Source organism: Oryctolagus cuniculus, chromosome 2, assembly GCF_964237555.1.
Source record: "Oryctolagus cuniculus chromosome 2, mOryCun1.1, whole genome shotgun sequence".
Lineage (NCBI taxonomy): Eukaryota > Metazoa > Chordata > Mammalia > Lagomorpha > Leporidae > Oryctolagus > Oryctolagus cuniculus.
Window position 1 is genome coordinate 51,101,882 of NC_091433.1, and position 13,207 is coordinate 51,115,088.

General features: G+C 42.8%; 1 protein-coding gene across 3 annotated transcripts in view; it reads left to right on the forward strand.

Moving 5' to 3' along the window:
- The first annotated feature begins 786 nt into the window (after window positions 1-786).
- PALLD (palladin, cytoskeletal associated protein) overlaps window positions 787-13,207 on the forward strand; it is a 455,211-nt gene continuing 442,790 nt past the window's right edge. For all 3 annotated transcript variants that reach the window (XM_008249670.4, XM_008249661.4, XM_002709467.5), the window contains exon 1: window positions 787-2,015. The gene's annotated coding sequence lies outside the window, so the exon portion shown is untranslated. The remainder of the gene's footprint in view (window positions 2,016-13,207) is intronic.

Genomic DNA, 13,207 nt, shown 5'->3' on the forward strand with positions numbered 1-13,207 from the left:
CAGATAACAAACCTGCTGGGCCCTTGATCTGAGGTGTTGCAGTCTCCAGATCTGTGAGAAATAACTGTTCCAAGTTACCAGTTTGTGGTGTTTTGTTTTAGCAGCACAAGCAGATTGAGGATCAACCAGAGGTTTTCTCCTCCATAAGTATAAAGTTTAAAATCACTTATTAGTGAACATATTGGTTGAGTGGCCCGTTTATAGAGGCCCCGTTTTGCTTATGAAGAAATGTTCAAGAGGGGTGGTGTTGTGGCACAGTGGATTAAGTTGCCCCTTGCAACACCTACCTCCCACATCAGAGTGCAAGGGATGGAGTACCAGCTCTACTTCTGATCCAGTTTTCTCCTAGTGCATCCTGGGAAGCAGCCAATGGTGGTTCAGTTCTCAGAACCCTGCCACCCACATGGGAGACCCGGATGAAGTTCTGGACTCCTGGGTTTGGCCTGGTCCAGCCAGCCCTAGCTGTTGCAGGCATTTGGTGAATGAATCAGTCAATGGAAGATCGATTCTCTTTCTCTCTCTCTCTGTCTCTCTCCCTGTCTCTCTCTTCCTCTGCCTTTCAAGTAGATGAAAATAAATCCTACAAAAAAAGTATTTAAGAGCAAAGTGTCACACATTTTATACTATTAGAAAGAAACTTCGTGGCCGGCGCCGCGGCTCACTAGGCTAATCCTCCGCCTTGTGGTGCCGGCACACCGGGTTCTAGTCCCGGTCGGGGTGCTGGATTCTGTCCCGGTTGCTCCTCTTCCAGGCCAGCTCTCTGCTGTGGCCAGGGAGTGCAGTGGAGGATGGCCCAAGTGCTTGGTCCCTGCACCCACATGGGAGACCAGGAGAGGCACCTGGCTCCTGGCTTTGGATCAGTGCGGTGTGCCGGACGCGGCGGCCATTGGAGGGTGAACCAACGGCAAAGGAAGACCTTTCTCTCTATCTGTCTCTCTCACTGTCCACTCTGCCTGTCAAAAAAAAACAAAAAAAAAGAAAAAAGAAAAAAGAAAAAAGAAACTTCTTAAGATGTGAAATTGGGCCAATTGTGATGGCATCACGTAGAAAAAGGAAGGCTGTGCTTCACCTCCAAGTTATCTTCTCCCCCTTCAGCTTGCCTCTGCTACCTGGTCTTGGAACAGAAAAGCTTACTATTCTCATCTGTGTTACTTGGAAGATCCAAATATTGGACTATGTTACAATGAGGTGCTACAGAATAAGTAACAAAATAGTTGTGAGCCATTTTCTATAACCATAGCTTGTCCAGAAGGTTATTCAGTCAATATTTATTTAACAAATATTTACTAGGTGCTCGCTATACGCTAGCCACTGAACTGAGAACTCAGTGTTGCAACACGTAGATGGCTAAGTCCCGAAATGTTCATGCTGTTTACTTCCACCATGGACTATGTCATGTAACAATTGTAATTAGCCGCATGAAGCAAGAGAGCATTAGGTCTTTCTACTCTGAAAAGTAGCTGACTTTTTAGACAGTTACTGAATTTTCTATTTTGGGATAATTTGCCACATGGCTAAAGTTAAACACACAGAGCAGAAGGGTAGAGTAAGAGGGATATTCCTTAAGAGTGATCCCTTTTCCAACTTGGAATCAGACATTGCGCTTTTAGTCAATTAAGAACACGTTAGAAGAGCATGTGAGGGTTTACAAGATCAGAGTATAAAGGAACGTGCTTGGATCCCATGTTTATTAGATCCGTAAACATGGTCCTCTCTGTGCTAACTGGCCTTAATCTCTAAGAACCCAGCTCTCAGAGCCGGGGCTGTTTCCCAGCTTGCCGCTGGGATTCCTGACCGTGGCACTCTGCTGAAACATGAGTTCAGTTACCAAATATAGTTGAGTGGAGTAAGAGGACAGATGAGAGTGTAAGGCCACAGTTGCCTCAAAGTGACCACAGACCCAGCAGGCTTTAATGAATAGGCAAGGCCAACCTCCACGCTCCCAGTAAAGAAGAACTGCTCATCTGAAATTCATCACCCGTCTGGAGCCTTCAGACTGCCCCAGCACTGTAAAGGTCTGTAAGATGTATCGTGAGGTACTAACCAGGAAGGGAACACTTTAAGGCCATTTTTACAGGCTAAATCACATAACATGGGTTGTCTACATTTGTGATTCTAACAGATGCCTTGATTTTTCTTTAACTTAGAGAGGAAAGGAATGGGGATTTTATGGTCTTCCAAAAATAGATAGTATATAAGATTTTCCTGCTGACTTTATCTCTGCTGTGCTGTCACAGAGCTGCACTTCCTATTATCTTAAGCATGCTAAATTGGTGTTATCAATTCCAAAAGGATTAAATGTATTTATGGAGCCAACTTTTGTTAAGATTATGTGTGTATTATGTTTCACAGAAAATGAAAATGAAGTTACCTACACCCACCCGTATTTAAATTAAATACCGATGACCTAAACTGTTCTTTAGATTTTAGTAGCATTCTAAATTGTTAATTACACCTCGAAAAGATTTTAAAAATAACTCATGAGATATGATTCAATAAGTTAAAATATCAATAGGAGATTTAAAAGATTATATCCATGCATGTAATTTATATTTTTATTTTTAAAGAGATAACTCCTACTAAGGGAAGTCTCTGGAGACAGTCACATTTAAACACCACTGTGTAATTTTATATCATGTTGTTTTAAGCTATACACAAAACTGTCTTGAATCCAGTATACAAGGCTGATACAGAATGAATTTAGGCTTATATTACTTTTAATATTTGCTAAAAATGCAAATGGACATCTAGTATGAATAATGTGACTACATGTAAAGCTCATTTCTTAGCAATTTAAAACTACTTAGAATCTGTTCAATCAAGTGTACATATAAAACTCGAATCTTTGTTACATGATAAAGATACTTTCCATTTTGTTCTAAAAGAAGGAACTCAGTACCCACCTCAGTTACTCATATTTTTAAAATTGGAGTCTTTTTGACAAATTGTTGCTAACAATAGCCAAACTCTAAGAAATTTATCAAGCTAATAACTGATCTATAAATAAATGATTTCTTGTTCCTAGAATACAAATTGTTCATCTCACCTTCTAGTATCTAGTGTGGATTTGGATCTGTACCGCCCAAGAACTCTGTGTTCTCTCTCTTTGGACTTTTCTGTTTTGTTGCTATAATTGAATATTGAAATTGGCCCTACGGAATAGTTCACTCTAATAAATATAAAGAGGATCTGAATTAGCCTAGACAATTAATCACTGTAATTCCTTTACCTTGTGAACATAAAAAAGCTGGAGAGGAAACCTTCTTCAGGTTTGCAAGTAAATCTGACAGTTCCTTAAGTGACACAGAGTGTAAGTGACACCAGGCGTGATCTACAGGAGCCTCCACTGTAAGGATCCGGGGTTGAGGTGGTCAGAGGGCACTGTGATGGCTGAGCTCCACCTAGGAATTCAGGCCATCTCTAGTTCATGCTATGTCCTGTGGAAATTCCAGCAAAGGAAACGGAGATTGAGAGAGGCAGCTCTGACTGTAATTTATAGCCTTTAATAATCTATTAGAGAATACAGTAGATAGATTGTGAATTCAAGTGAAGAGAAGCAGTACTGAATTGTGATAATGGTGGTGGAAATGAATGATCTGAAACTAAAAATCTAGCTATATCCATCAGTGTGACAGATAAAGATGACAACATGAAGAAGACAGCGGGAATAACTCCAAATGCTCTCTCTGAAAAATACTATGTATGGCTATTGTGACATTAAATGAACTATTAGATTCTGTTCCTGAAGTTGAGATAAAATATTTTTATTGGAGAGATATTTAAAATTGTGGGATAAATATGATATATCTCCCTGTGATGACAATTTACTTAACAATTAGGAAGGAAAGGAACCAGGTGTAGTGATTAAGAAAGAGATCATGTGATTATAAAATTATAGTGCCTTATTAACATCAAGCACAAGATTTTATTTTTCACATATGACTTTTGCACTTTATGGTAGAAAAGACATTATTTTTAAAAAGGTGCCAGCATTGTGGTACAGCGGGTTAAGCTGCTGTTTGTGACGTCAGCATCCTGTATCAAAGTGCCCATTCAAGTCTCAGCTACACAGTGTCCCATCCATATTCTTGTTAATGTACCTGAGAAGGCAAAAAGAAATGGCCCAAGTACCTGAGCCCCTGACACCCATGTGAAAGACTTGGATGGAGTTCCTGGTTCCTGGCTTAGGCCTGGCCCAGAGCTGGCTGTTCCGACCATTTGGGAAATGAACCAGCAGATGGAAGATCTCTTTCTCTTCCTCTCTCTCTGTGGCTCTGCTTTGCAAATAAATAAACCTTGGGGCCGGCGCCGTGGCTCACTTGGCTAATCCTCCGCCTGTGGAGCCAGCATCCCATATGGGCACTGGGTTCTTGTCCCGGTTGCTCCTCTTCCAGTCTGGCTCTCTGCTGTGGCCCGGGAAGGCAGTGGAGGATGGCCCAAGTGCTTGGGCCCTGCACCCCATGGGAGACCAGGAGGAAGCACTTGGCTCCGGGCTTCAGATCTGCACAGCGCAGGCTGTAGCGGCCATTTGGGGAGTGAACCAATGGAAGGAAGACCTTTCTCTCTCACTGTCTAACTCTCTTTGTCAAATAAATAAGTAAATACATATATACATAAATCTTAAAAAAAAAAAAAAGGAAGGCTGGAAGGAAAGAAGGAAGGTATTTAAGGGTTACTTATTTATTATTTATTTATTTATTTTTTGGACAGGCAGAATTAGAGAGAGACAGAGAGAAAGGTTTTGCTTCCATTGGTTCATCCCCCAAATGGCTGCTATGGCTGGCACTGCACCAATCCGAAGCCAGGAGCCAGGTGCTTCTTCCTGGTCTCCCATGCGGGTGCAGGGCCCAAGGACCTGGGCCATCCTCCACTGCACTCCCTGGCTACAGCAGAGAGCTGGACTGGAAGAGGAGCAAGTGGGACTAGAACCCCGGGGTGCTGGTGCCACAGGCAGAGGATTAGCCTACTGAGCTGTAGCGCCGGCCGAGGGTTACTTATGATTCTGAAACAAGAAAGATACGTTTGAAAGCTTTTTCAACTTCGGTTTTAATGGCTTTGATGATATTTAAAAATATTTCTAAATCTTTGTGTTAATAATTTTATTACTTTTTGATAATTAAGTATGAAAAAACTGGGTTTAAGATAAAAAAAAATCAGCCATATTTTTAGCTCCTTTTTTCTAAGATTATGAAATAAGCAACAAAAGAGTGCTCTGAATTTTCTACCCCTGCCTAACCCTACCATAGAGGTGATGTGTTGGTTGGTTGCTGCAGGTTCTTCAGCCATTTTCATCTACTTCTTCCTGTTTCTGTGCATTTTAGAAAGCTGTTGGAATGTTACTGTCCCTGTCTGGACTCTAAGGAACCTGTTGGATGTGTTGTGTGACACCGAGTGATCCTTGGTGCCCATCAGTCTGCTCTTAACACCAAACAGTTTTTTTATTTCAGAATTGTAACAAGTGTTTGTTTGTTTGTTTGTTTTAAAGGTTTATTTTATTTATTTGAAAGACAGAGTTACAGAGAGAGGTAGAGACAGAGAGAGAGGTCTTCCATCCACTGACTCACTCCCCAGATGGCTGCAATGGCCAGAACTGCACCAATCCGAAGCCAGGAGCCAGGAGCCTCTTCTGGGTCTCCCACATGGGTTCAGGGGCCCAAGGACTTGGGCCATCTTCTGCTGCTTTCCCAGGCCATAGGAGAGAACTGGATCGGAAGAGGAGCAGCTGGGACTAGAACCAGCGCCCATATGGGATGCCAGCGCTTCAGGCCAGGGTGTTAACCCGCTGCACCACAGCGCCAGCCCCTCTGTTTCTAAAAGTATAACCAGATTACAAAAGTTATTTATCTAAGCTAACTATTCATGACACTTCCAACTGGAAAAGAAAACATTGCAGTTAAATGCAGGTTTCAACCTTGAGTCTGATGCTTCCTAATGGCTCAAATTTGATTAAATAATTGAATTTTTTTCTCTTTTTTTTGGTGTGGTTTTGGGTGACAGAAATATAAAATTGAAAAATGGCATCACTCCATTGATTTCTGAGGATCAGGTAGTTCACTGTATGAAAGTACACAACTTGGCAGTTGCTTGGTAGTCAGCCCTTGGGAAGTGTAACTTTTGCTTGTAGTTGAATTCATCTTTTTCTTCTTTTTAAGATTTATTTATTTGAAAGAGTTTCACACAGAGAGAAGGAGAGGCAGAGAGAGAGAGAGAGAGAGAGAAAGAGAGAGAGATGTCTTCCATCCACTGGTTCACTCCCCAACTAGCTGCAATGGCTGGAGCTGTGCCGATCTGGAGCCAGGAGCCAGGAGTTTCCTCCAGGTCTCCCACGTGGGTGCAGGGCCCCAAGCACTTGGGCCATCTTCCACTGCTTTCCCAGGCCATAGCAGAGAGCTGGATTGGAAGTAGAGCAGCTGGGACTCAAACTGGTGCCCATATGGGGTGCCAGCACTGCAGGCAGCAGCTCTACCCACTATGCCACAGTGCTGGCCCCAAATTCATGTTTCTAACAGACTCTCCTGTGTCCCATGAATGTGCCTCATCTTCCCAGTCAAGGAAACCTTTTTCAGCAGTCAGTAGCACCTTGTTTAGGAGGATTGTACAAGAGAGGGTTCTATAACAGTGTGGTTTTCCTGACAACTAGAGATTTCTCTGGTTGTCAGATAATCTACTCCCAAAGTCAGAAACTTTAAAATCAAGGATTATTTATAATTTATAAATTTGTCTAAATTTTTTTCATTGGTGTATTCATATATGTATATAACCATGTACATTAATATGTATATTATATATTCAAGAACTTAAAAATGTTTTCCCAAATACAAGGCTAAAATTGCTAAGATGATTTAAGATGGTAACATTACTAATGTTAGGTTATGCGAAATGCATACAAAATGTAAAAACTTACTTACATGTTCTATATTTTATAGTATTGCATGGGTTTAACAGAATGTAGATGGTACTAATTTAGGGAAAAGTTATGAGCCATAAAATTACAATGCAAAATAATGGTTAAGTGGTATCAAAATTTCTTAAGAAAGTATGAAATATGCACAGGAAATAAACAAGAAAGATGACCATGGACATTTACATGTGGAAGCAGTATTTTCTTGGAACAAGCGATGATGCTGATGATAAGGTGCCTGGTAAGGTTCAAGGTGGCTGGGAATCTGTTAAGGGCTCATGGTATGGCCAGCTTTCCCAAAACTCTGCTTTATGAAATATTTGCTTAAGATGAAGAGTTTGGCTCTCATGCGTAAATGTTAAAATTCACTTGGGAGAATTTGCCTCTAGCACCATGAGGACGTGACACAGGTCACTCCCTAGGATCATTTGAGGAAGCTGAGCATGTCTTCCTCCTGCTGCTGTCACCAATACCCTGTCCACCAGTGGTGTGCCTTCCAAAACAGCCGGGTCTGCAGACACTGAAGCCCTCCTGGAAAGGCGCGTTTTGCTTTCTCTTGCTGTATTTATTTGCACCCTACCAACTTTCAAGGAGAGTTTGAGGCTGTATGCAGTAAATTCATAGAATTGCCCAAAACCAATCAAGAAAAGATTTAAGACCAAAACAAATACAAGAAATTTAGAACCTGGAGTTTTTTCTCAATTAACAGCTTTTGTCTCCCCTCCTATGAGAATGTTAGCTCCTTAGGGTAGAGAAAACATCTCGCAGCTATGTCCCCAGTCTATTAGAGAGGAACTTAGCACATAATATAGGTGCTCACTGTATGGATGTTGACTGAGTAAGACAATGAAGAGAATAGCCAAAAAAATTATTTGGGTGAAAAATTTTTATTTTTATAACTAAAAGTTTAACCTTGAGCTTGCTAACTGCCTTGTCAAAGACAAAGACACCAAAGGTTAGAGGATTCTGTTTGTCTTGTATAGGTTGACTATCCCTTATCCAAAATGCTTGGGACCAGCAATGTGAGATTTGAGATTGTTTTGGATTTTAGAATATGTGTATATATATCATCCATATGTTAGAGATGAGATTGAAGTCGATTTTGTGCATGAAACAAAGTTTCATGGTGTGAAGTTTTCCACTTGGTTGCTTAAAATTTTCAGATTTTGGAGCATTTCAGATTCCAGATTTTCACATTAGGGATTAAAACTTGTAGTAGAATTGCCAGCAAAACAGCATACATGGTTTTCTGGTTCTGAGTATGTCAAATATGCTCATTTCTTTAAGAGTAATGAGGGCCGGCGCCGCGGCTCACTAGGCTAATCCTCCGCCTTGCGGCGCCTGCACACTGGGTTCTAGTCCCGGTCGGGGCGCTGGATTCTGTCCCTGTTGCCCCTCTTCCAGGCCAGCTCTCTGCTGTGGCCAGGGAGTGCAGTGGAGGATGGCCCAAGTGCTTGGGCCCTGCACCCGCATGGGAGACCAGGATAAGTACCTGGCTCCTGCCATCGGATCAGCGTGGTGCCCTGGCTGCAGCGGCCATTGGAGGGTGAACCAACGGCAAAGGAAGACCTTTCTCTCTGTCTCTCTCTCTCACTGTCCACTCTGCCTGTCAAAAAAAAAAAAAGAGTAATGAAAATCATAAAAATCAATATCTTCATAGATAAGTTTTTTAATGCAATGTCTAACCTGTGATAGTTTTATAGTTTGAAACGAGCAGGTAATGTACGTTCTATGCATACATGAGCAGTTCTGTGTTATATGTGTACGTTGACATGTAGTGTTGATTATCAGGTTTTCACCAGAAGACAGAGCCTAGGGGATGAGGAACTACTGCAATGATACAGGGAAACAGGGCAAGCAGCGGACATCATTTCACCAAAGTGAACCTGTCCCTGAGAATAGCTGCGGTGCGGCTCCGGTCAGGGAGGACAAGGGCAGCTGTGGGACGCTTCCTCCCTCCTGCCTTTGCGGGCCTCCCTCTCCCAGCAGAATCCTATGCAGGCTCAAACCACAATCCAAGTACCAGTCATTTCATTGTTTTTCCCGATCGTCTGCTGCAATCCAGACACTGCTGAGCGTTAGCCATCCCAGGATGTCAGTACAACCCCTGCTTTCCTGGACTCCACAGTCTAGTTCTTCTTTGTTTTCTTGTTTTTCTTTTTAAAGATTTATTTATTTATTTGAGAGGCAGAGTTACAGACAGAGACAGGGAGATCAGGTATTTGGGAAGTGAACCAGTGGGTGGAAGTTCTTCCTCTGTCTCTCCGACTGCCTTTCAAATGAAAAAAGTGTGAAAACAGAGTTTTGTTAAGAAACAGAAAAAGAAAGGACGTTCATTTTTTTTTGACAGGCAGAGTGGACAGTGAGAGAGAGAGAGACAGAGAGGAAGGTCTTCCTTTTGCCGTTGGTTCACCCTCCAATGGCCGCCACAGCCGGCGTGCTGCGGCCGGTGCACCGCGCTGATCCGATGGCAGGAGCCAGGTGCTTCTCCTGGTCTCCCATGGGGTGCAGGGCCCAAGCACTTGGGCCATCCTCCACTGCACTCCCTGGCCACAGCAGAGAGCTGGCCTGGAAGAAGGGCAACCGGGACAGAATCCGGCACCCCGACCGGGACTAGAACCCAGTGTGCCAGTGCCGCAAGGTGGAGGATTAGCCTATTGAGCCGCAGCGCCAGCCGGATGTTCATTTTTAAATAAAAAGAACAGCACGAGCAAAAGTTACGAAGACATAAAGAACAAGGACAGTTCAAGGGTTCAGTGAGGTCAACAAGGGTTGGGTGCAGATGCGTTGAATCAGGGATGGGAGGCAAGACTGGAGAGCTGCCATTGGGGCAACTGTCCATGGCCTGGTTCACCTGTGCAGCTTCTCTTATAGGCCAAGGTACCCCTGAGTGGTGAGGGGGGAGCAGTGACATGATTGAAATTGTAACTTTGATCTCTCTTACTATCTCTGATCCCTTACTGCAATTTGTTTAAATTATGTAAAGAGCGCTTCTCCTCCTCCTTGCAGTTGAGTTCATTGTCACTGCTGTCTAATTCTCCTTCTGGATTGTAAAATCATTTAGAGAGAGACACTATGCCTGACACAGCTCTGTCCTTTCTGAAGCTTCCCTTGTATGGATAAACGGTCATTCAACTGATTCCACATTTAAGTTGGCATTCTGCAAAAGGGAAGTGGGCAAAAGGCAGGATGACTATAAAGTGGGCAAGACCAAAAAGGAAGCTTTTTTTTCCTATGAGGAAGAAGCTAGAACTACACAGATTCAAAGAAATTAGAGAATAGTGTGTTATGAGAGTTTCAAGGAAGATGACAATTTGGCTAAACCATTCATGATGGAGGTGACAAACAAGACAAAAAGAGGAAATGGAGAAGACAGAGGAGCTTCCAGGCAATTCTTATTTCTTAAAGGCATAGAGGGCCCGTTGCTGTGATGTAGTAGGTTAAACATCTGCCTGTGGTGCCAGCATCCCATATGGACTCTGGTTCTGGTCCCAGCTGCCCCTCTTCTGATCCAGCTCTCTGCTATGGCCTGGGAAAGCAGCAGCAGATGGCCCAAGTGCTTGAGTTCTTGCACCCACATTGGAAACCTGGAAGAAGCTCCTGGCTCCTGGCTTTTGGTCAGCCCAGCTCCAGTCATTTTGGCCATTTGAGGAGTGAACTAGAAGATGGAAGACCTCTCTGTAACTCTACCTCTCAAGTAAATAAATAAATCTTAAACAACAACAAAAGCATGGAACAGGGGCAGGAAAGATTAAAAATATGCAAGAACTGTTTCTTCCTCACAACTTCACAATCTACATGTTGCAAACTTACTAAAGTAGAAGCTTTCATGCTTTTGACATTTCTCTCACTTCTTTTTACTCATTAAAACAATGTGAGTGGATCTTGTTAGTCTGTTGCATTTTCTGAATCTGTCATATCAACACTGAATCACCAGGAGCACTGTTCGACCAAAAAACAAAAAATTGGAAATAATGGAGATGCTCACGGTTTTATTCCTTTTTTTCTTTTGAGAGGCAGAGTTACAGAGAGGTCTTCCATCCTCTGGTTCACTCCCCAAGTGCTGGAAAGGTGGGAACTGTGCTGATCCAAAGCCAGGAGCTTCTTCGGGGTCTCCCACGTGCAGGGGCCCTAGGGCTTGGGCCATCTTCCACTGCTTTCCTAGGCTATAGCAGAGAGTGGGATCGGAAGTGGAGCAGCTGGGACTTGAACCGGCGTCCATATGGGAAGCCAGCACTGAAGGTGGCGGCTTTACCCTCTATGCTACAGTGCCGGCCCTGGTTTTATTCCTTTTAATTTCGGGGTGTTGGCTGACATAGAAATCTCCAAAGCATAATTTTTCAGTGAATGCAGGCCACCCAGAAACTCCCTTGTTCATTCACAATAGATGGGTATTTTCCCCAGACCACGTGCAAGTTGCAGCAGCAATAACTGGGTTGCAAATTAAACCTGAGCTATATATGCCATAGAGCTATTTTTCTCTTTTTCACTGCACAAGCAATTTTTAAGCTACACTTAATCCTTACAACTGGATCCTGTCAGATGGCGCCTCTTTAAAACCAAAATGTAAATTAATAAAGCATGAGATAATCTGTCCCCCGGCAAACACTCCCTATTTTAAAAATAAGCATTAAAAATGGTTTCATCTTTCAAAAGTCTGCTTTAAACCTCCTCATATAGTGCTTTCTCGAACTTCTGAAAGTCATCATGCTAGGGACATCTTGAACTAACATATAATTGAATTGGTAGTGGAATTCTGATTTCTTATCCACAGTTTTGTTCGTCGGATGTATTTCTTAGCATTCTCAGTTGGGAACACAATAAGGTAATGATTGCAGGTGAAGCATATGAGCTCTGGAGTCCCGGCTTGGCCTTGAACCTTGGCTCTTTGACTTAGATTCTCTGCCTCAGTTTGCTTCTTTCTAAAGTGGAGCCCACCGTGAGGATTTTAAATGAAATAGTCTACACCGTGGCTCTTAGCACAGTCCCCGCCTCATGGTAAGCCACCCACTGGTAGCTGTTCTATTACCAAGACCACTATCTTCCCCAGCATGGAGCTGTCTGGATGTCATGTGAATTCATTAGGAAGCTGGTGTTCTTGAACAGAGATTGGCCAACTTTTTTTTTGTGAAAACTCAGGTAAGTATTTCGGGTTTTATGGACCAGTCTACTCTACCCACTCAGCTCTAACATTGTTCCAAAACAGCAATCACACACATGGCCACACACTCCCTGTAGTCAGGAAGGTAGACCTTAAGTGATGTCACCAAAAAGAATTTTTAAAAAAGGAGAAGAGAACGGTAAATCTATCTGAGATGATGGAGATGTTGGTTTTGTGATTGTGGTGATCACACCATGTATGTTTATCAGTCTCAAATACCTGAAACATATTCAATTACAATTGCCAAATATACCATAATAAAAATAAAATTTTAGAAGCGATAAAATAAACTTTATTTTTTTTTTTAAAAATCAAGATAGGAATCAGAAATCTCTGCCTTTAAAATATTCAGTTCAAACATTTTACTGTCTTTTTAAAAGATTTACTTATTTGAAAGGAAGGCTTACAGAGAGAGAAAGAAGAGAGGGGGAGAGAAAGAGAGAAATCTTCCATCCCCTTGCTTGTTCCCCAAGTGCCCATCTGGTATACTGGCACTGCAGGCAGTGGCCTAACCCACCATGCCCCAGCGATGGCCCCTGTTTTGCTGTCTTGACACAGCCTCCTGGGTCCCTCACTTCATCAGTCTCCCTGTACCTTTCCTTTGTTTGCACTGGGTCTCTGGTTCCTTCACCTCTCTATGTTCAAACTCCTACACAAGAATCCCAATCCAGTTCAGATTTCAAAGCCCACCTCTTCCTTGTCAATATTCTCACAACGTTTCCCATTTCACTTCCATCTCACCTGCATAGTCAGAACTGGGATGGTCTATCTCCATACCTTCACCTTGAATGTTGAGCCCTGGAGGGGAGAATGGCAAAGCACATTCATTAATTAATGATTAATGACATGACAAATGCATCACGCTTAACTTCAACTCAGCACTCACCTCTGCCCATAAATCCTTCCTAGGAAGCCTTGCTTCCTTTCTTCAATCATATCTGACCCCCATACTTCCAAATGCACAGCATTCGCAACATAGGAACTCCCTTTTCTTCCAACTATACGTTTATCCAGATGTTTATTCTCTTTCTCTCTCTCTCTTTCTCTCTCTCCACACACACACACACACACACACACACACCCCTATTATTACTTCTCCCCTTTGGGCCTGGAAGAACTTTCCCCTTTCCCCCTGAGGCTGAGCC